The sequence below is a fragment of the Chiloscyllium plagiosum genome, chromosome 5 (genome assembly GCF_004010195.1).
Source record: "Chiloscyllium plagiosum isolate BGI_BamShark_2017 chromosome 5, ASM401019v2, whole genome shotgun sequence".
NCBI lineage: Eukaryota > Metazoa > Chordata > Chondrichthyes > Orectolobiformes > Hemiscylliidae > Chiloscyllium > Chiloscyllium plagiosum.
This window is the reverse complement of record NC_057714.1, coordinates 33,749,235-33,771,065: the sequence shown is the minus strand read 5'-3', so window position 1 is coordinate 33,771,065 and position 21,831 is coordinate 33,749,235. Positions and strand designations below refer to the sequence as shown.

Here is a 21,831-nt window from a genome sequence, read left to right as displayed (position 1 = left end):
CACTTTGCCACCACTCCTTCTTTCAGTGTTAAAATATTTTGAAATATGCAGTGACATTAAACAGAGGAGAATGGCTGATAAGCATACATGTTAAAAGTCTATTTTGATTTTTAAAAAAAAAATCCCTTCAGTCTCATGCAGCATGAGCAGTGATTCAATGCCGTTCTAAATATGGAGGAAATAACTCTAAGGTTCTCATTATTTCCTCTTCAAAGTATTTTTAGTCATTTACACTATTTCTACAAAAGTCTTCCTGTTGCAGCACATGGGAATTCCATATATAGATTAAACTCCATGAATAATTATTTATCAACACAGCAATGCATAATATTTTCTCTCATATATTTGGGTAAAAACGGAGAAGCATTTACCTGTTCGTTTTTCAGACAGATTGCACAGAATTGATTTGAGACAATTCTGACAAGTCGTTAGATCTCCTTGATATTTCAAGGATTTCATGCATACCACATAAGTATGCAAGCTCAAACTGTGATGCTTAAGATTTGAAAACAAGACCAGACATGACAGTATGTTTTTTTTTAAATGTGGCCGCAGTTTGCAGTCCACTGTCATAAATGTATTTTCTGGAAAGCTTTGTCATGAATTAGACTTTGGGGCTAGTGGATAATTGAAGTATAACACAAGTTATAAAATAAGAAAATCTCATTCTTTCATGATCAGAAATGATTGGCACCTCGATATTATACTAAGTATATTAATTTTATTTTGGCATAGCTTTGTAAACAACATCTACTTACAAAAGTGGAAAGGGAATAAAGGGACAGCAGCAACAAAAATCTGTCAAAAATCGAAATATGCAGGACAGCTACTTAAATCAGAACTCATACACATATGTGTGTATATATATATATATATATGATCAAAATTATATTTGTTAACTTTCATACTTACATGCACAAAAATTCAAATACATTTGCAAGCACAGATAAGCTACCATCTGACAGCTAGATTTGCACAATTTGAAGACCATTGCAGCACCAATTAAAATCAAATCTTAAACACCTTGCTGTCATTCATATCAGACTATTAAGAAACTCGTCCATAACAGATAAGGAGAAAAGCAACCAAACATTTCTGTCCCCTTTTCTTAAGTTCAACATAGATTCCCATTTCCCACATGATCATTGAGATTCTAACTCATGCACAGCTATGTATATCCCACCGCAAGTGCGATTTATTCAATGCTCAATAGTTTATCGCTGACATTTTTTTTTCAAATTAGAAGCTTTATTCTATTACAGGATCATAGGTGTGGAATCTTTCTGACAAATGTCAAGCATTTTTTGCTTCATTCACACAGTTTGTCGACATTGACAGAATCCATTTGTTGTGGATTTATGGCAAAATTATAGATCATTTTCTTGCAGTAATATATTAGATTAGATTCCCTACAGTATGTGAACAGGCCCTTTGGCCCAACCAGTCCACACTGACCCCCCAAAGAGTAACCCACCCAGACCCATTTCCCTCTGACTAATGCATCTTACACTACGGGCAATTTAGCATGGCCAATTCACCTAACCTGGACATCTTTGGATTGTGGCAGGAAAACAGAGCACCGGGAGGAGACCCACACAGACACGGGGAGAATGTGCAAACTCCACACAGTCGCCCGAGGGTAGAATCGAACCTGGGACCTTGGTGCTGTGAGGCTGCAGTGTTAACCACTGAGCCACTGTGCTGCCCCTGGAGCACCTTTAGTTCTTTCTTGAGCTGGAATGGATTTGAATTCTAACTTTTCTGCACTCTAAGAATAAAACTCAGTGCCTTTAGTGGTAAAGGCTATTCCTTCTTCAATTACAGTGAGTAATAAAAACACAGAGGGTACTATTTTCAATTAATATTGGGAATGGGCACAATGGCTCATGGACCAGTCCCTATTTATGTTGAATATTCTGCAGCTCATCAGTTTTAGGAAGACAGGAAACAGGGACAGCTCTCACACGGGCAGTTTGGACCTGGGATACTTTTTTTTCATTCTTTTATGGGATGTGGGCATCACTGGCTGGCCAGCCAGCATTTATTGCTCGTCCTTAGTTGCCCTTGAGAAGGTGATGATGAGCTGCTCGTCCTTAGTTGCCCTTGAGAAGGTGATGATGAGCTGTCTTCTTGAACTGCTGCAGTTCGTGGGCTGGAGCTTGATCCCCAATACCATTAAGGAGGGAATTGCAGGATTTGGACCCAACGACAGCATTGTTGGAATATTGTGTGCAATTCTGGTCTCCTTCCTATCGGAAAAATGTTCTGAAACTTGAAAGCATTCAGAAAAGAATTACAAGGATTTTGCCAGGGTTGGAGGATTTGAGCTACAAGTAGAGACTGAACAGGCTCGGGCTGTTTTCCCTGGAGCATCAGAGGCTGAGGGGTGACCTTATAGAGGTTTACAAAATTATGAGGGGCATGGATAGGGTAAATAGGCAAAGTTTTTTCCCTGGGGTCGGGGAGTCCAGAACTAGAGGGCATAGGTTTAGGGTGAGAGGGGAAAGATATAAAATACACTTATGGGGTAACTTTTTCACACAGAGGGTGGTACGTGTATGGAACGAGCTGCCAGAGGAAGTGGTGGAGGCTGGTACAATTACAACATTTAAGAAGCATTTGGATGGGTATATGAATAGGAAGGGTTTGGAGGGATATGTGCCGGGTGTTGGCAAGTGGGACTAGATTGGGTTGGGATATCTGGTCGGCATGGACGGGTTGGGCCGAAGGGTCTGTTTCCATGCTGTACATCTCTATGACTATCTATCTATAACATACGGAGATGGCCTGCTTCAGTGTCTGAGGAATTATGGATGCTGCTGAATATTCGACAGTCATCAGGAAACATTACAATTCTGACCTTATGAGGCCATTATGAAGCTGCGGATGATTGTTAGGCTTAGGACACTATCTTGGAACACATAGCTGCAGTGAAGTTCTGGGATTGAGATGATTGATCTCCAGCAATAGTCCAGGATAGGGTAGGAATTTAGGCTCAATGGCTGAAGCTGGAAGCTCCAGGAAATTGGCTGCACTCGTTTTGATGGCTGGTTGCATGATAGACCCAGAAGCCCTGACCAGATAAACACCCAGTCCCATATTTAGGTTCCTGCCCCTAAGATCAAAACTCTCTCTTTTAGTACTAGGTACAATCCTGACTAGTTCTGCTCCTGATCTTCACTGATGTTTGCAGGTGGACCTTGATGGAAAATCCTGCTTTTGTATAGAGGGAGGTCATCCTGACCGCATCTCTGGAATTCAACACAGTTGTCCATGTTTGAAGCAAGTCTATATTGAATTCAGGAGCTCAGTGGCCCTGGTGTAGCCAAACTCAGTGAACAGGTCATTCCTTTGCAAATGCCTCTTAACAACATTGTCAACAATGCCTTCCACAAATTTGAGTGTTTGAATGTTGACTGATATGACGATAATTGGGGTTGCTGAATTTTTCTGCTTTCTGTGGACAGGATATACCTGGACAATTTTCCACATTGATGGGAGGATGTTCTAGAACAACTCAGTGAGGAATACAGCTGGTTTTGGAGCATCAGTCTTTCATACTATTGCCTGAATGCTGGTAGCCCTCAGAATCTTTACAATATCCTGTGATTTCAGTTATTTCAAAGAATCAGAGAATTGCTACAGTGGGGAAGCAGGACATTCAGCCCATCGAGTTCACATCACATTCTTGATACAATGTGGAATGAAAGGAATTGTTGAAGACTGACATCTGTGGCTCTTTGCTCTTCCGGCTGTCGGAGGAGGGAAATGCTTCAGCTTTATTTTTTACACGGACACATTTTGGTACCCATCACTGAGGTTGGGGAAATTTGTGGACGTGATTTCTCCTGTTAGTTGTTTAATTTTCCATTAATAATGAGTGGATGAGGCAGGACTGCAGAGCTTAGATCTGATCTTGTGATTGCAAGATCACTGATCCCTATTTATTGCAAGTTGCATATGCTGTTTGGCACACAAGCAACCATGTACTGTCACTTTGCCAGGCTGACACCCCATTATTTAGAAAGATCTGGTGTGGATTCCTCATACTTCATTGAAGCCGGGTTGATCACCTGACTAGTTAGTAATGGCATGAGTCAGGGATATGCCAAGCTGTGTGATTACAGACGGTGGTTGAATACAATTTTTTTTTGCTGCTAATGGCCCACAACGCTTCATGGATGCCTAGTCCCGATTTGTCAGATCTGTTCAAATTCCGTGGTAGTGCCATGCAACATCATGGAGGGCATCCTCAAAGAAAATCAGCACTTTGTGTCTCCACAATAACTACGCAGTGAAAAATCTTACCGATTATACCTTGGACAGGTGCATCTACTACAGTTAAATTGTTGAGGTCTAGCAAGCTTTTCTTCTTGTTATTTCCCACAAAACCTGCGCAGACCCAATCTCACAGTTATGCCCTTTAAGATCTGGCCAGCTTGGTCAGTAGTGATGATAGTGAGCCACTCCTGTTGATACACATTCAAGTTCCCCACCCTTTGTACACTTGCCAACATCAATGCAATCCAAGTGGGAGTATAGATTCTTCAAGTGCCTGGGGATCAATTAAAATCCACGCCCCCAGTACATTAACCTGGAGCTGCGAGTGACATTGCAACTAAATCACCCCCTCTGACTGTTTCGACTAGGTGGATGGTTTGCCCATGATTAGCCCTTCCTGAAAATTGCATCAGGCAGTTCTTGAGTATCTATGGAATGTCTGAAGGACCTCTCCCTTCAAATTTTTAATTGTTAATTGGACATTTTATTCAGGTGACAAAGGCATGGCTGTGTATTGAATATTGCCCCCAAACTGTATCTTAGATTTTTTCCCTTAACAAGTTGTCTTTACTGATACGATTATTATAAGACACAGAGATAGACATTTAGTCTAACACTTTAATAATTTATTAAACTATGCCACTTGTGAGAAATTAAGTAAAACAGGTGACAAGTCTGATTCCACAAATTGAATAATTTATGCAAAAAAGAGATACTCAAGAAACGAAAATACTCTCAGCCATCTGTTCCTTTTTGCTACACATACACACTGACTTTCACCTATGTAAAAGTCTTATATTTTACTTTTATCCAGTCCAAAAATCAGCAGCCTCAAACCACCCACTCTCTCAAATTTCTTCATTGTAGTCTCATCCTTTTTTTTATTATTTCAGTTGCACAGTTTGATAGAAGAGATGTAAATGGATTTTCATATGCTTTATAGTCTTCATGTTGATTCATCTGTCTCATTTTCCTAATGTGCTTCGTCAAGTGCTTTCCATTTTTGTGGATCACTAATTTTTATGAATCTATTTTCTGAAGTGCATGCTGTTGGCATCTTTTTCAACATAGTTTTACAATGGCTCAAGAATACTACTAACAGTCTCCAATAAGTTTCCAAAACACCATTTCATAAAAGTAGGTTAAGTTACATGTTGTTCAGTCTTTTGAAAGGATTTCTGTGATGCTTAAATTTATTTCTGCTTCCCTCTCCAAGATAGTGACATTTATAGTTTCAGGTTGCAGGTCGGCTTACAAAGCCTCATCTAAGTGGCAGTCCTTTTTGCATTCTAAAAGGTTTATACTGTGCTTAATTAATGAAAGTAGCTCATGTAACAAAAAAAAAAATCCAAACATGTCATTTGCCTGAGGATCTGGGTCATAGATTTGACCGACCTTGTTTATTGCAAAATTTTTGATTCTTCTGCTCCCCTGGGTAGTGGTCACACACTATCCCAATGCCGTAGTGTGCTACACTTTACAAGATGCTGCACATAACTCTGACAGCTACCTGGAATCATGGCACTGTGATTCAAGACCACAGCCATCTTCAATGGTCTTCAACGCAGTTGAAATTAGTCTCCCCACGATGATAATCGAGGTCATTGTTTGCTGGTAGAAACACAGCACTTGAAAGCACTGACTGCTGCAGGTGCCTGTACGTTCATCCCATGAACTAACATCTTTTCAGTCCTCGCACTTGCGGATGGTATTCTCAACCATCTACAGCACCTGAAGCAGCCCCAGGAATTTCCTCTATTCAAGGAAGGTGAAAGACAGAAAGGAAGGGCCCAGAGGCCAGCTAACGTAACCACCTGTCATAGGGATAATGCTGAAATCTACTATTACGGTGGTTAAAACAGGTCACTTAGAAAATACTTATGTAATCAGGCAGCATCAACATGGTTTTGTGAAAGGGAGTCTGTGTTTGACTAACTGATTAGAGTTCTTTGAGGAAGCAATAAGCAACATGAATAAAGGGGAACCTTGTGGATGTGGTGCACTTGGACTTCGGAGTGACTATATCAAAGGTTACTACACAAAATAAGAGCTCTTGGTATGGGGTAATATATTGGCATGGGTAGAGGTGTGGTTGGCCAAGAGGAAAAACAGAGCAGATATAAATGGGTTATTTTTCAAGTTTGCAAGGTGTAGTAAGTGGGATGTCACATGGATCAGTGCTGGGACCTCAATATTTACTTATTTACAACATTTATCAATGATTTGGTTGAAGATACCAAATGTATGGTTGTTCAATTTGTTGATGACACAAAGATAGGTAGAAAAGCAAGCTATCAAGGTGACATAAGGAATATGTGAAGAGATATAGATAAAGTGAGTCTGCAAAAAAAAAGTAGCAGATGGAGTGAAAGGTGGGAAAATGTGAATGTGTCTATGTTGGCAGGAATAATAGAGAAGCAGCATATTACTTGAATCAAGAGAGACCGCAGAACTCTGTGGACAAAGAGATCCAAGTATTCTGATACCTGAATCACACAGAATTAGCAACAAGGGATTAGGTAGGTACGTTAGAATATAAAAGGAAAATTTTGCTGCAGTTCGACAGGGAATTAGTGAGACCCCAAATGGTGTACTGTGTACTGTTTTGATCACTTTATTTATAAAAAAAGCCATAGTTGCATTAGAAGCATTGCAGAGAATGTTCATTCGACAGATTCTTGGATGAAGAGACTTTTAAGGAAATGTCATTAAGAGAACATAAGGAGGATGCAAACAGACATAGAGAAAATCTGTCAAATGGGCTATAGTATGAGGAAAAAATGTGAAGCTGATTACTTTGGCAGGAAGAATAAAGATATTGTGGAAAATGATTAGAATTCCGAGGTGTAGAGGGCGCTAGGTGGTCGAATGCATGAGTTACAAAAAGTTGGTATGTAGCTACAGCAAACAATTAGAATGCTAATGGAAGGCCACCTATATTAACGTGAGGACTTGAACATCGACACAAGCTGTTACGTTTCAGTTATGGAGGACACAGATGATGAAATTGCACCTCAAATACGGTGTGCAGTTTTGATATTCCTATTTAAGGAAAGATGCAAATGCATTGGAGGTGATCTAGAGGAATTTTATTTGATTGGTACCTGAAGTGAGTGTGTCGTCTTATATGTAAATATTGGACAGACTGGGCTTGTTTCCACTTGAGTTTGGAAAAGGAGGGGTGACCCGATTGAAATATTTAACATTAGAATGTTCCTGGCAAGGCAGACATGAAAAAGATGTTTGCTTTTGTGGGTCAGTACAGAACTAAGGAGCACAATATAAAAATTAGAGCACTCCTTTTTAAGTTAGAGATAAGGAGATTTTTTTTGGTGCTACTTCGGAGCTTTCTGCCTCAATGGCAGTCATTGAATATTTTAAAGACAGGAATACATGGACACTTGTTCAGCAAGGAAATCAAAGGATTTTGGGTCATTAGGAATGTTCTATTCAAAAAGCAATACTAACCTACAAGTGAGCTCCTGCTCCATTTCACAGTATCAACATTTGGGGAAGGGCTTCATTTATATACTTATACCGTCTAATTCCTATTTTATACAGCTACCAGGGCTAGCTAAATAATTGCCTGAAGCAATATTATGTTAGACATTTGTCACTGGATGTGGTTCACCAAAGTTGGCTCTCATCATACCAATTTTTCACCCATACAACAGGTGCAGCAAGGTCTAATTTCTACCTCACTTAAAAGCTGAAAGATTATTACTGATCTGAATGATGGATCAGAGTTTCACTCTTTAATAAAATGGTTCACAAACTTAAAAGCCCACTATGGTAAGAGTCACGGTATCATCTCTGGACTGACCTCCAATTAACTGGCACATCTGTGAATAAAAAGTATTTGACCGACTTCAAGTAATGAACAGTGACTGAAACAAAGAGCCTGCCAGCTTGATATCAGTTAAAGGGAACAAACTGATTGGATTCCATTGACCCCTGGATAAGAATCTGCAGCAAAGAGATTGATCTGCAAAGAATAACACAATTGTATTTGTAGAACGCACGCAGTAGCTCAGGCACTTTAGTTAAATTTCATCATGTGCTAATGATGTGGCAGGCCGTTGAACACAATTTTCACTTTCTCATCCTGTCAACCTGGCCCTCCTGCTGTTCAGATAATGGCACTTCGTAATTTGACTGCCAATTATGTTCGGATCTGTTTATTACCTTTAGATTTCTTATTGTTGAGTCACTATGGTGAGGGGGGGGGGGATTGGAGAAGATAGAAAATTTTCACTAATAATTAGGAATGACCACAGATCTGCTTAAGAAGTGGATGCAATGTGTCTCAACTTTTATAAGCTCTAAGGTCAATGGGCTGGTAAGCAGTTACAGGGAGCATAAATCGAACACTTGTGTCAATGTGAGCAATAGGAGGAAGTCAAGCATTTACATTTAGAATTAAGACTATAAATTGAGACTATTTAGTTTGTCAGCAAAAGAAGTCAGCACCCAAACAGGGAAACTAGACAGCTGGAAACTGGCAGGGATCCAGTAGCAAGCTGACAGGGATTCAAACATGCTATTATCAACTGCACTTGTAAGTTTTATAAATTTATGTTTAAGAGCAAAGTGCTTATCAATAAGTGTCTAAGGAAGTGGCGCATGGCCTTCTTCTACATTGGCTTTCAATAGAATAATGGAAACTTAATTGCATGACAATTGATAAGCTCTCAGGAGACAGAGGCAATAATAGCCTATAAAATCAGCTTCAGTCCGTTAATCAGGTGCTAGCCAATTTACTAAGTCCCCTCCTACTGCTGTTATGCATTGTATGCAAATATTTGATGTTAAGTCCATTCTCTTCCATATGGGGACAGGAAGATGAAGATAGTAGTAGACACAAATAGCATTTCAAAATTACTGAAGAATCAAGAGGCAAAAGGAGAAGAGAAACTAAATACAATAACTAGCAAAAAAGGTGCTAGGGAAACTAATGGAGTTAAAGACCACTATTCCTTAACCTGATGGGATGCATCTTAGGATATTAAAGGTAGATACAGACATAGTGGATAGACATTCAGTTAACTTCCACCAAGTCCCAGTGGATTGATGGTGCCAATTTAAGTTCTTTATTTAAAAAGGGAAGGAACCAAAAAAAAGCTAACAATAGGCAAGGTGGCTTAAGATTTGTTATCGGGAAAATATCAGAATCGATTACAAAGGATGTAATTGCAGAGCATTTAGAAATACATAACATGATCAAGCAGAGTCAGCATGGCTTTATGAAGGGGATATCATGCCTGAGAAATTTACTAGAATTCATTGTCGAGGTAACAAGCAGGATAGACAGAGGGGAAGCAGTGGATGGTGTTATCATTACTGAAACCCCCACTACCATCATCCTTGGAGTTACCATTGATCAGAAACTTAGCTGAACTCACCACATTAAATGTGGCTACAAGAGCAGGTTAGAGGCTAGGAATATTGCAGTGAGTAACTCATCTCCTGACTCCCCAAAGCCTGTCCACCAACTACAAGGCACAAGTCTGGAGTGTGATGGAATACTCCCTGCTTGTGTGGACGGGTGCAGCTCAAACAATACTCAAGAAGCTTTACATAATCCAAGACAAAGTTTGATTGGCACCACATCCATAAGAATATATTCCCTCCATCACTGAGTCCCTGCAGAAAGTAAACAAAGATTTATCAGCAGCATCTTCCATACCCATGACCATTTCCATCTCGAAAGAGAAGGACAGCAGATACTTGGGAGTACTACTAAATGCAACTTCCCCTCCAAGTCACTCACCATCCTAATATGGAAATATATTGCCGTTCCTTCAATGTTGCTGAGTCAAAATCATAGAATTCCCTCCCTCACGGTATTTTGGGTCAGTCAAGCCACAGCACGTGGACTGCAGCAATTCAAGGCAGCAGTTTGTCCCTACCTTCTCAAGGGCAATTAGGAATGGGCAATAAATGCTGGTCAGTCAGTAATGCCATGTCCCACGAGTGACAAAATATTTGAATTTTTAAGAAGGCATTTGATAAGGTAACACACATAGACCATTTAATAAAAGCCCATAGATCGGAGATTGTTAACTAATTTAAGATAAAAAATTGGGATGGGGTGGGAGGAAAGCATTTTCAGTTTTGCAACCTGTAACTAGTGGTGTGCCACAGAGATCAGTGATGGGGGCACAATTATTTATATGACTTGGATGAGCAAAGTGAAAGTTCTATGACAGTTTTGAGGATGACACAAGAGTACATGGAATGGCAAATGCTGAAGATGCTATAAAGAGTCTGCAGGGGGATGCAAACAGGTTGAGCAAGTGGGCAAACACTTGACAGATGGAATACAACATGCAGAAATATAAGGTTATGAACACTGGCAGGAAGAATACAGGAGCTGATCATTACTTAAATGGAGAAAGACTGCGGAAAACAAGGGAATAGAGGGATTCGGGAGTCCTTGACTGTGAATCACAAAAAAGCTAAAATCCAAGTTTAGTGGGTAAAAGTGAAGGGAAATGGAATTTTGGCCTTCATATCAAAAGGGAATAGATTATTGGAGTAAGGAGATTTTAGTAAACTATTCAAGGCACTAATCAGACCAGAGGTGGAATATTGTGAACAGATTTGGGTCCCTTATCATACACTGGAGTCAGTCCAGAAAAGATTAACTAGACTGTTACCAGAAATAAAGGGATTGTCTAAAAGGGAGAGGTTCAATCGGTTGGGCCTGTACTCATTAGAATATGGAAGAATGACAAGCAACCTTTTTTGAAACATACAAGATTCTTAGATGTCTTGACAGCGTAGTTGCAGTAAGGTTGTTCCCCCTTCGCGGGTGGGAAGGGATTAACTCAGAATAAGGGGTTGCACATTTAGGACAGAGAGGAGGAGGAATTTCTTCTCTCTGAGATTAATGAATCTGTCGAATTCTTTACCCTAGAGGACTGTTGTAGCTGGGTGTTAAGTATATCAAGGCTGAGATAGAGACATTTTTAATCAATAAAGAAATCAGGGGAGGAAAAGGCAGGAAAGTGGAGTTGAAGATTATAGATCATAAAAACAGACAATAGGAGCAGGATTAGGCCATTCAGCCCTTTGAGCCATTTCTGCCATCCAACATGTTCATGGCTATTCATCCAACTCAGAATCTTGATTCAGATTTTCCTCACACCCCTTGATCCCTTTCATCCCAAGAATTGCACAAAACTTCTTTGTGAATACATTTAATGTTTTGACCTCAATTGCTTTCTGGAGCAGACAATTCCAAAGGCTTACCACTCTTTGGGTGAAGAAACTTTTGTCCAACTCAACCCTAAATAGTCCATTCCATATCAAGGGCAACTAGAAATGGCAATAAATGCTGGACAGCCAGTGATGCCGGTGTCCACGAGTGAATAAAAATTACAACTTATTTGAATTTTTAGAAGGCATTTGATAAGATAAAAAAACTAGGCCATTGAATAAAAGCTGAGAATGTGTTGCTGGAAAAGCGCAGCAGGTCAAGCAGCATCCAAGGAGCAGGAGAATCGACGTTTCGGGCATGAGCCCTTCTTCGGGTTCATGCCCAAAATGTCAATTCTCCTCTTCCTTGTATGCTGCCTGACCTGCTGTGCTTTTCCAGCAACACATTTTCAGCTCTGATCTCCAGCATCTGCAATCCTCACTTTCTCCATTGAATAAAAGCCCATAGATAGAGGATTGGTAACTAAAATAAGGTAGAGAGTTGGGATAAGGGAGTGAGGGCATTTTCAGTTTTGCAACCTGTAACTAGTAGCGTGCCACAGAGATCAGCACTGGGGGTACCACTCCCTGGTCATCGGGAACATCCTTCCTGTGTTTACCATGTCTAGTTCTGTTAGAATTTTACAGCTTTCTCTAAAATCCCTTCTTATTCTTCTAAACTGCAATGAATACAGAACAATCTTGGTTATCCAAATGTCAATTATCTGAATTTTGGATTATCTGAACAAGATCTCAAGGTCCCATAAAAGCATTATCCAAACAATCAGTTATCCGAACAAAATACTCCCCACCCTTCTTGTTCGGATAATCGAGATTGTTCTGTATACTCCTAACTGATTCAGGAAACTGGATACAATACTTTCGGTCTCACCAAGGTCCTGTACAATTGCAGTTAGACATCCTTGCTCCTGCACTCAAATCCTCTTACTATGAAATCTAACATACTATTTACCTTCTGCACTGCCTCCTGCACCTGCATGCTTACTTTAAGCAACTGGTATACAAGGACACCCAAGCCTCGGTGAAATTCCCCTTTCCCAATCTATCACCATTCAGATAATAATTTGCTGTCCTGTTTTTATGGTGGAGGTTCCAACCCTCCCAGCTACCTACCGGATTCATTCCTCCCATTGACCAACTAGGCCATACCCTCTGCCTGTCTTCACCTATTCCCTCTTTATCTGCAAGTCCCTCTACACCCACCCCCAGTCCTGAAGCAGGGCTACACCCGAAATGTTGACTTCTCCACCTCCTGATGCTGCCTGGCTTGCTGTGTTCTTCCAGCCTCCTGCCTGCATACTTAATGTTTTTGTGACCAAAATAGATAACCTCACATTTATTCACATTATACTTCAACGCCATGCAGTTGCGCACTTGTGATGAGGCATATTAAGACCCTGCTGACCCCCTCACTGGACACCCTGCAGTTCACATATTGACCCAAACACTCATCCGAAGATGCCATTTTCACCACCCTCCATCTGGCCCTCATTCACCTGGAGAAGAAGGACACCTATGTCAACACCTGATTGGAAAGCTGAGTCTGCTGGGCCCAAATACCTTCCTTTGTAACTGGATCCTGGACTTTCTGACTGGGAGAACTCACTCAGTCCGGATTGGGAATAGCATCTCCAGCACCATCACACTGAGCACCAGGGCCTCCCCAGGGCTGTGTGCTCAGTCCACTGCTGTTCACCCTGCTGACACACGACTGTGCAGCAATGCACAGCATCAATCACATCATCAAGTTTGCTGATGGTACGACTGTAGTGGGTCTCAGCAGCACGAATGATGATTCAGCATACAGAGAGGAGGTGGAACGGCTAATGGACTAGTACAGAGCCAACAACCTGTCTCTAAATGTGGACAAAATGAAATGATGGTTGTTGAATTCAGAAGGGCAAGGAGCAACCATTCTCCAATGGACATCGATGACTCCCCTGTGGAGACCGTGAAGAGCACCAAATTTCTTGGTGTACACCTGGCGAAGAATTTCACCTGGCCCAGAATTTCACATGGCCCCTCAACACCAGCTCCATAACCAAGAAAGCCCAGCAGCGCCTCTACTTTCTGCGCAGGCTGAGGAAAGCCCACCTCCCACCCCCCAATCCTCACCACATTCTACAGAGGGTTCAATGAGAGTACCATGAGCGGCTGCATCACTGCCTGGTTTGGGAATTGCATTGTCTCAGATTGTAAGACCCTACAACGGATAGCGAGGACAGCTGAGAAGATCATCAGGGTCTCTCTTCCCCCCATTACAGACATTTACACCACATGCTGCATCCGAAAGGCTAAGAACATTGTGGAAGACCCCACACACACCTCATTCAAACTCTCCTCCCTCCTGCTATCTGGCAGAAGATACAGGAGCATTCGGTCTCTCACGGCCAGACTGCACAACAGTTTCTTCCCCCAAGCCATCAGGCTCCTTAACACTGTATGATCGGACTCATTTCCATTTGAAATTCTTTGCACAACTTTGAATTGCTGCTAGAAAATTGTGTATTATTTATCATTCTTCTATTACTCTGTAACTTGTGCGTTTTGCACTTCTTATGCACTTAATACGGTGTACAATTGTGTAGTTTGTGCTGTCCATGTAGCACCCTCGGTACTGGAGGAATGCTGTCTCGTTTTTACTGTATCAGTTATATATGGTAGAAATGACAAATAAAGGTTACTCTACTCTATTTATTCAACTTCTCAAAACCATATTGAAGCATCTTTGCCATGTTTTCATTTAATGGTGAAACAGACTCAGTGGGCTGAATGGTCTACTATTAGTAAACACTACTATTTTATGGAAATAAAGTGTGCAGAGCTCAGACAGAAAGGAGTGTTAGGCTCCATATATAGGCAAGTCAGAAGCACATTACCCCTTTGAGGCCCTGTTACAAGATTGTCTTGCTTGAAGCACCTGGAGCAAACCCTGGCTGCATCCCAGTAGAACCTGACCTGAGACAGCTTGGTACCAAGAAGGTATGTATTTGACATTTATTTACCTGAATGTGAAACTGAGAATTAAAGAAAATTGTCCAGAACTTGGAAGCCCATACTCACCTGGTATTTAGCAAAGACACTGACTGCAAACTCTGGATAACTATGGTGGTGAGAAAACATGGGAAATGGATCTCTAACCAATAGAACAAATTGGAAACTGTGTGTTATACATAAGACACATTGCAGTCTCACCATCAATTACTGGCAAATCTGTGACCTTTATTCATTCAAGGGATGCGGGCATCACTGATTTATTGCCCATCCCTAATTGCCCAATGGGCAGTTCAGAGTCAGCCATATTGCTATGGGTCTGGAGTTACATGTAGCCAGACCAGGTAAGGATGACAGATTTCCTTCTCTGACGGACATTAATGAACCAGATGGGTTTTCCAACAATCAACAAGGATTCATGGTCATCATTAGATTCTTAATTCCAGATATTTATTGAATTTAAGTTCCACCATTTGCCATGACGGGATTCAAACCCAGGTCCCCAGAATGTTATCTGGATCTCTGGATTAACAGTCCAGCAATAATATCACGAAGCCATTGACTCCCCCTTCAAGACAACTACAACTTACAAGAACATCAACAAAAGCAAGCTCCACTACAAGCCACATATCATCCTGACTTGGAACTACTTTGCCTTTCCTTCACTGTTGCTAAATCAAATAATGCAATTCTGTTTCTAACAGCACTGTGGGACCACCTGCACCATATGGACTGCTGCAGTTCAACAAGATAGCTCACCAGCACCTTCTCTCAGGAAATTAGGGCTGGGCAACAAATGCCCACATCCTATGAAATAATAAAAAGAAATGCCCCTTTAAGAGGGGAGTCTGAGAATGCAGTGCCTCAGCCTAAGATAAATTAACTAGACACAGCGTCATCTCTCTACATGTGAGTACAAAAAAATTCAACTGTTTCAATACTTGGGATTTTAGGTTGGAGTTTATCTGAAAGTCGTCATAAAACCAGACGTTAATGGATTTCTGTCTCTTGATGTATTTGGCTGATAAACATCATAATTTGGCACAGGCAGGGGAGCCAAATTAATATCTGTAGACTGCTTCATGTTGCATGAAATGCTACATTTACCCTAGAATAAGAAATACAGTCAAGGAAATAAACTTCTTTTCTGTTCCCATTTTTCTTAAATGGATTAGCACTTGTCTTTAAAAAAAACATTGGAATGAATCAAAGATTGTTTTAACAGGCTTGTAAAGACTACCCCATTGGAGTTTTTCCCTTCATGAAAACATTAGTATTTCCAGGTCAAATTTGGCAGACCCAGAAGCATAATAATTTCCAACTACTCTCTTTTTCGCAATAAAATATCTCAAATGAAAGCTATTGGGCCTGTATTCACAAATTGCAGAGAGAATGTGTTAAGTAACGATGGATAATATAACAATTGGTATATAATGGGGATTGTGGGATTTGATATTCCAGATAGACAGTATAACTTCGTCATATTCCTGTACTTCATGCTTTAACCTCAAAGAAGAGCCACTTACAAAACCAGTGTGACATTTTCCGTATCTCAGTGTTTCTCTGAGTTGGATTGCCAATTAGTATCAAATTAGGGGCAGTTTAGGAACAGGATTGACAGTACCTAAGCATGTTTCACAGATCCGACATTCATCAGAGAAAGACAAGAAATAGATGAAGTTCTTATTCTTTCATGCAGATCAAATTCAGTTTGCATTGTAAAAGGGCAAAAAGCTAACCAAAGTAGCATCAGGATTTGTTAATTTGGTTCATTAAGCAGAACCACTAATTTGAATCAGCACTGGCTATAATCCAGTTCATCCTTTATTCAGTTGAACAACATATTAGGTTCAAAAAGGTAATGAAGAGGGAATGGTCAAGGAGCTGGACTGGAAAATGACAATGTTTAGTAATGTAAATGGATATCCAGCCCCATACAATTGGGTAAAAACAAAATATCAAACAGACAGTTCATTCTGCAGCAAAAAATACCAATAAATAAATGCACTGTGTGCAACTCAATGAAAACTGCAGTAATTTAGGACTAAGCAATACGAAAACAGAGCTTTAATAAATTTAGCCTCATCTACTTAGAGGAGACAGTGTTGATAACTTTGTCGAGTTTGGTAATAACATTACAAAGATGACTATCCCTCAAAAGTACTTAATTGGCTGTTCGGTACTTTACAATTTCCCAAGGTTGTCAAAGGTAATACATAAATGAACACATCAACCGACTGTATCACTGTTCCTTCATTGTCACTGGGTCAATATCCTGGAACTCCTTCCTTACAGCACTATGGGTGCCAAACACCTCAAGGACTCCAGATGCTCAAGATTGCACCTTTCTCAGGGTGACTGGAGAAGATAATAAATTATAGCCTTGCCAGCAATTCCCACATCCCATGAATAAATAATAAATAAAAGACTTTCATCAGCTGTGTGGAGACAGATTCGAAGGGAGAGGCTGAAAAAAATGAGCAGAAAGATGTGAGGTGACATATCTGATGTCTTAAGCAGTTAGAAAGAGGGTAGATGGGCACCAGCCTGAATTGCATGCTACGTAAGTGGCAAAATGAAGGGTCACTTTCTGTTTCAGCGCATTTTGCTCGAGTTGGAGTCATTTGCCACCTTGTGGGAGACCGGCCAGTTAAATCAAGTGGGTTCTATGGGTTAGGAGGACCTCCTTTTTGGACACTGTTTGGTTTTAAGGAGACGTGTCTCTGGTAGCATTATCAGCTCTGCAGCAACAGTGCCATCTGTTCACCGAGATCCATAACCCAAACCTCCAATTGCTGGATCCTACTTATCAGACTCCTGCTACATTGAGTGTACCAGCTACCAATGTGCCCTCATTTCCCAGAGGCAGCCCTTCCTGTGGTCACCACCAGCTGTCACACTGCTGTGCCTGCTTAGGTGTCAACTCTTTGATTGCTCTTGGGGGCAGACTGCCACTTCATTGACCGCTGGCAACAAAATAGGACTTCAAATCCCATTGATCATCAAAACAGATCCACCTCACATTTCTGGGTCAGGACTTATGCTGTCTCAAAAATTATAGCTTTTCTTCATTTATTGGGAGTTTGGAAATACGCTTAAAAAATAAGTGCAAGAGTTTCACTTACTATTCCTGCATGATTCAACTTTTTCCAATGAATCTTATATCAACAATCTTAGAAAATCAAGTATTATGTAGGATATTGAACATGGATGGCCATTTAGATAACATGCTCAGCTGTTAAAGCCCTTTCTCTCAGGGATTAAAATCAATTTGAATTTGCCTTACACTGGATAAGATCTATAGCAGCTAATCTGCTAACCCACATGACATCACTCAGTTCCAATTAATGGAATAATGAAAGATGGAGCTCCTTTCTACTCAGCTGGTCACTACCAGAAGCATCAATTGCTAACTTTTTTAACAAACTGTGACAAAGGAGCTATACAAAACAGAACAACAGATTAGAAGTAATGATTTGCAGGAGCCAGTGTTTCACTGGGGAGGACAAAGTTAAAAATCACTCAACATCAGGTTATAGTCCAACAGGTTTATTTGGAGGCATTAGCTTTCAAAATGCTTAGAAGTAAATCTACACAAACAAAATTTTCAATAAATATACCCAAGTATCTCCATTTTATGTAAACTAGATTTGAATTATACACCTTACATCTTCTCCATTACAAAGTTCACTGTTACAGTTGTCCATTGTGACTCCAATCTCTGCAATCTATCACTGAAATCTTTTTACATGCAATTGTTAACTTGAAGTGAATGCTCTCTTTGTTTGTATCCTACTGCTCACATTCCAATTTGTTCAAAGTCTCGAATGCATATTTTATCCCACGTTTTTAGTAGGATTTTGTGTTTTGTGTCTGGATGCTAGTGTCTGAAATTTAAAAAATGAAATAAAAGAATGGTCACAGCTTACTGAATAACACTGACAAGGAGCAATTACTCCAAAAGGCATCCTCGAGCAGTGGCTATAGGAAGGTGGAGATTGGGGAGGAGTGCAGGAAGTTACTCTACCTGGAATACAGGTGTCCCTGCTTGCCACTGGACACTGCATCTAGGCAGCATACATGCTCATGAAGTCAAAAGATATACTTGTCATTATTTGTAATTAGCCCTAAAAAAGATACTCGCTGCATGTGGGCCATTACCTGTCACATCGCTGACATGGTATTTGGGAAAATAACACAATGTGATACTGGCAATCCAGCAAACTGGTCAGTAATACTAAATTAAGTGACCACTATCTCAGGTATGTCAACCATATCAGGACACAAATATTGCTGTTTGTTTCATTCATTCATAATTTCATCATCAATGACTTACAATGCTTCAAATCCCTCAATACATTAATTTTAAAAACCCTGTCTCTATTATTAAATCTTGTCATGGTCTGACTCTGTTCTACCATCTTGATTTCATATATCCCAGACTTGTGCTTTTATTTGAAAAAAAAATTGACAATCAACAAATGCAGTCAAACCTAAAAGATGTACAGTTAGTTGAAACACGTCACATGGATAAATTATTATGTTGATATTCAAGAAGCAACAAGGTAAAAGGTAAGAAGACATTTCCAAACAATTTTTACTGATGAAGGAAGTTTTTCTATACCTTGCTTATAGCCTTAGGTGCCTATGAACCAGAGGTCTTTAACACTTACAAATTAAAAGCCATAATCTACCATCACTGAATAATATTGCATATTGTTTTCATTTGTAATATGTCAGCTTAAAATTGGAAGTTCTCATGGAGAAGTTGGACATTGAACAGTTGTTTTTAATCAACATTGCATTACAGCATATGTTGTAAACTATTAGCGGATATTGTCATCTACTCCACTGCCTCAATAGAAGTGATACCCACAGAAAAACTACACCTTTGCAACAATTAACGAATATTCATAATTTCTCAGCACTTTCAATTATAAAAAAGTTGCAATATATATCTCTCTATCATACCATATTTATATAACACTTAACAGCATGTTGGAAGTTCACAGTTCTTTTGCTCATATGCAGTCAGAACAGGTTCTCTCAGTAATTAAGTAGAGTATTAATAAAGGCAGGAGTCCAAACAAAGGCCCACGGGACACATGCAGTCTGTGTGTTCTGGCAATTGAGCCTTCAAGGTCCACAAATTTAAGTCTAAGCGAGAGCGTGATAAAAAGTAAGAAAGAGCAGTTTCAATGTGGATTAATTCCAAATCACAGCACCAGGATATAACAGCATTTCTGACAAATGAATGAGAGCATGAACGTTAAATTTGAAAGAAGCTATTTTTCAAAGTTGTTAACACAAAAATACAAAACTACATCAGTTTCATTTTATGAATTTGAGGACATGTTCCCCAAGATTTTTCACCCATTAGGATTAATGGATGCAAAGTTGTAGATATTGCACCATATATTTCATGCTATGCATTCCTGGTCAGCAAGGCTGTGCACAGGAACACATTTTGTAAAATTAGCCCGAAAAGTCTCTCTCTTCAGGCAACCATTTGACGTCCAATGTAACAATTTGGTAACAATCATCTTTGTCAAACAGATATCAACACTGAATGGATGACCATTACAATGGAAGGGAAATTGAATGATAATTAAAAAGAAAGATCTATTGTTTTGGAGAGTATAAGTTGCAATGACATTAAAAGTTGAAAGTTTGAGGTCAATAGCAGTAAAGATTGTTAGATTCAGAACTACATATATGGGTGTTTTAACAGCTGAAAGACTAGAATATATATTCAAATTGTATTAAGAACTCAAAGAGCATGATTTAGACCAAGTGGAGAGTCCTGAAGCAGTGAGGTTGCGGAAGTTCTTGCTGAGGTGGGATTCTAAACAATAATGGAAAACTGAGCCTTGGATCGGCTATATTATATATTCATCACCTTCAAGTGATCTTGTCTCCTGTTGATCATTTTAGTCAGGAACTACTGGAATGTGACAACCATGACCATAGTCACAGCTGCAAATTCTCATGTGGAGTGGATTTTCTTTTAACGTGCTCCAAAGCTGCAGAGAACACTTCCAAGAGAGTCTCCAACTTGTCTCAGTGTAACTAGCTCCTTCTCTACTTCTGAAATGCTGCACAGAACAAACCTATTTTTTTCAAAGTTTAGGTATCTGTTGTAATGTCTCCTTATCCAATGTTTGATAATGCTCCTTTGATCTTTCAATATATTAAATATGGTATATAATTACAAGTTTTTTAAAGGTAAGCATCGTTCTTATTATGCAGTATCAGTTTCTTGTGTTTTTATCAATGTAGTGTCTTGCTTTTGTTGTCATCTGCATTTCTTTAAGGAAATACGTTTCAATATGGAGAGTTAAACAAGCTCTTCCACTTTTACATCATTGATTTAAGGGAGAAACTGGCCACTGCTGTCTCACTATTGTCATCATCATCTCTATCAACTTCCAGAAACAGAAATCTTTCCTTCATCTGGATATTATGTAGAATACAGTAAGCTAGAATAATTCTAGAGACATTTGAAAAGATGTTTTGTAAGGCTCCACTTAAAATACTTTGCAATATCTTTTATTTCATTTTTGACAACCCCTCTACAAAAGGTGATGATACACAGAGATTCACAGGGTTGGTGTTCTTAACAACTCATGGTACACCTTCACCAAGATGGGATGCATAGATCCTACGTTTTGAATGCAGAGACTCCAACTGTCAACTGAGGTCACCAAAGCTGACATTTCACGCTGGATAGTTCTTTAGAAGTACTTACAGTATGGTGTGTTTTCACTGCATATAAGAAAGCACTCCAGGAAGATCAGCAGCAAGCATAGTGTGAATGATTGCGTCTGCCAAGATGTCACCAAGCATATCTGTGTTCTGACATCTTCCGTGGAGAACTGTTTTCAAAGGATACTTGGCTGCAAGAGTTAGCTGCAATGTTTTGCCATCTGCTGCAATAACACCAGAAGCTGGTATATAGCATAGGGCTGGAGAAAACTAGTGACATGAATAGTCATCTATAACCTAAAGCTTATCTCCAGATCCATGCACATAATGCAGGGTTACAGTAATAGAGCCCTGGAATGTTAACAAGGAAAACTATCCTCACATTTTCAGTCCCACCTCTGCATCAGGAATCACAATGAATTGTTACTTTCACTTGCCTGCAGAATTGAATAAAACATGCCTGCATGAGTGGCTTCCTTTACATTCATTTTTGCTTGGAGCTTCTTAATTCACTTACCTTCAGCATTAGTAAGCGTTATCAATGGGTTGCTGTATCTGCAAAAACTGCATGGTCTTTTTGGGGGCTTGAAGAGGGTTCCTATTCTGCGACTTCAATTTAAATATCTGCAT

The 21,831-nt window shown here is 39.9% G+C and overlaps 1 protein-coding gene across 8 annotated transcripts in view; it reads right to left on the bottom strand.

The window, feature by feature from the left end:
* Nucleotides 1-21,831, bottom strand: part of dgkb (diacylglycerol kinase, beta) — a 788,800-nt gene that overhangs the window by 245,153 nt on the left and 521,816 nt on the right. The gene's annotated exons all lie outside the window — the stretch shown is intronic.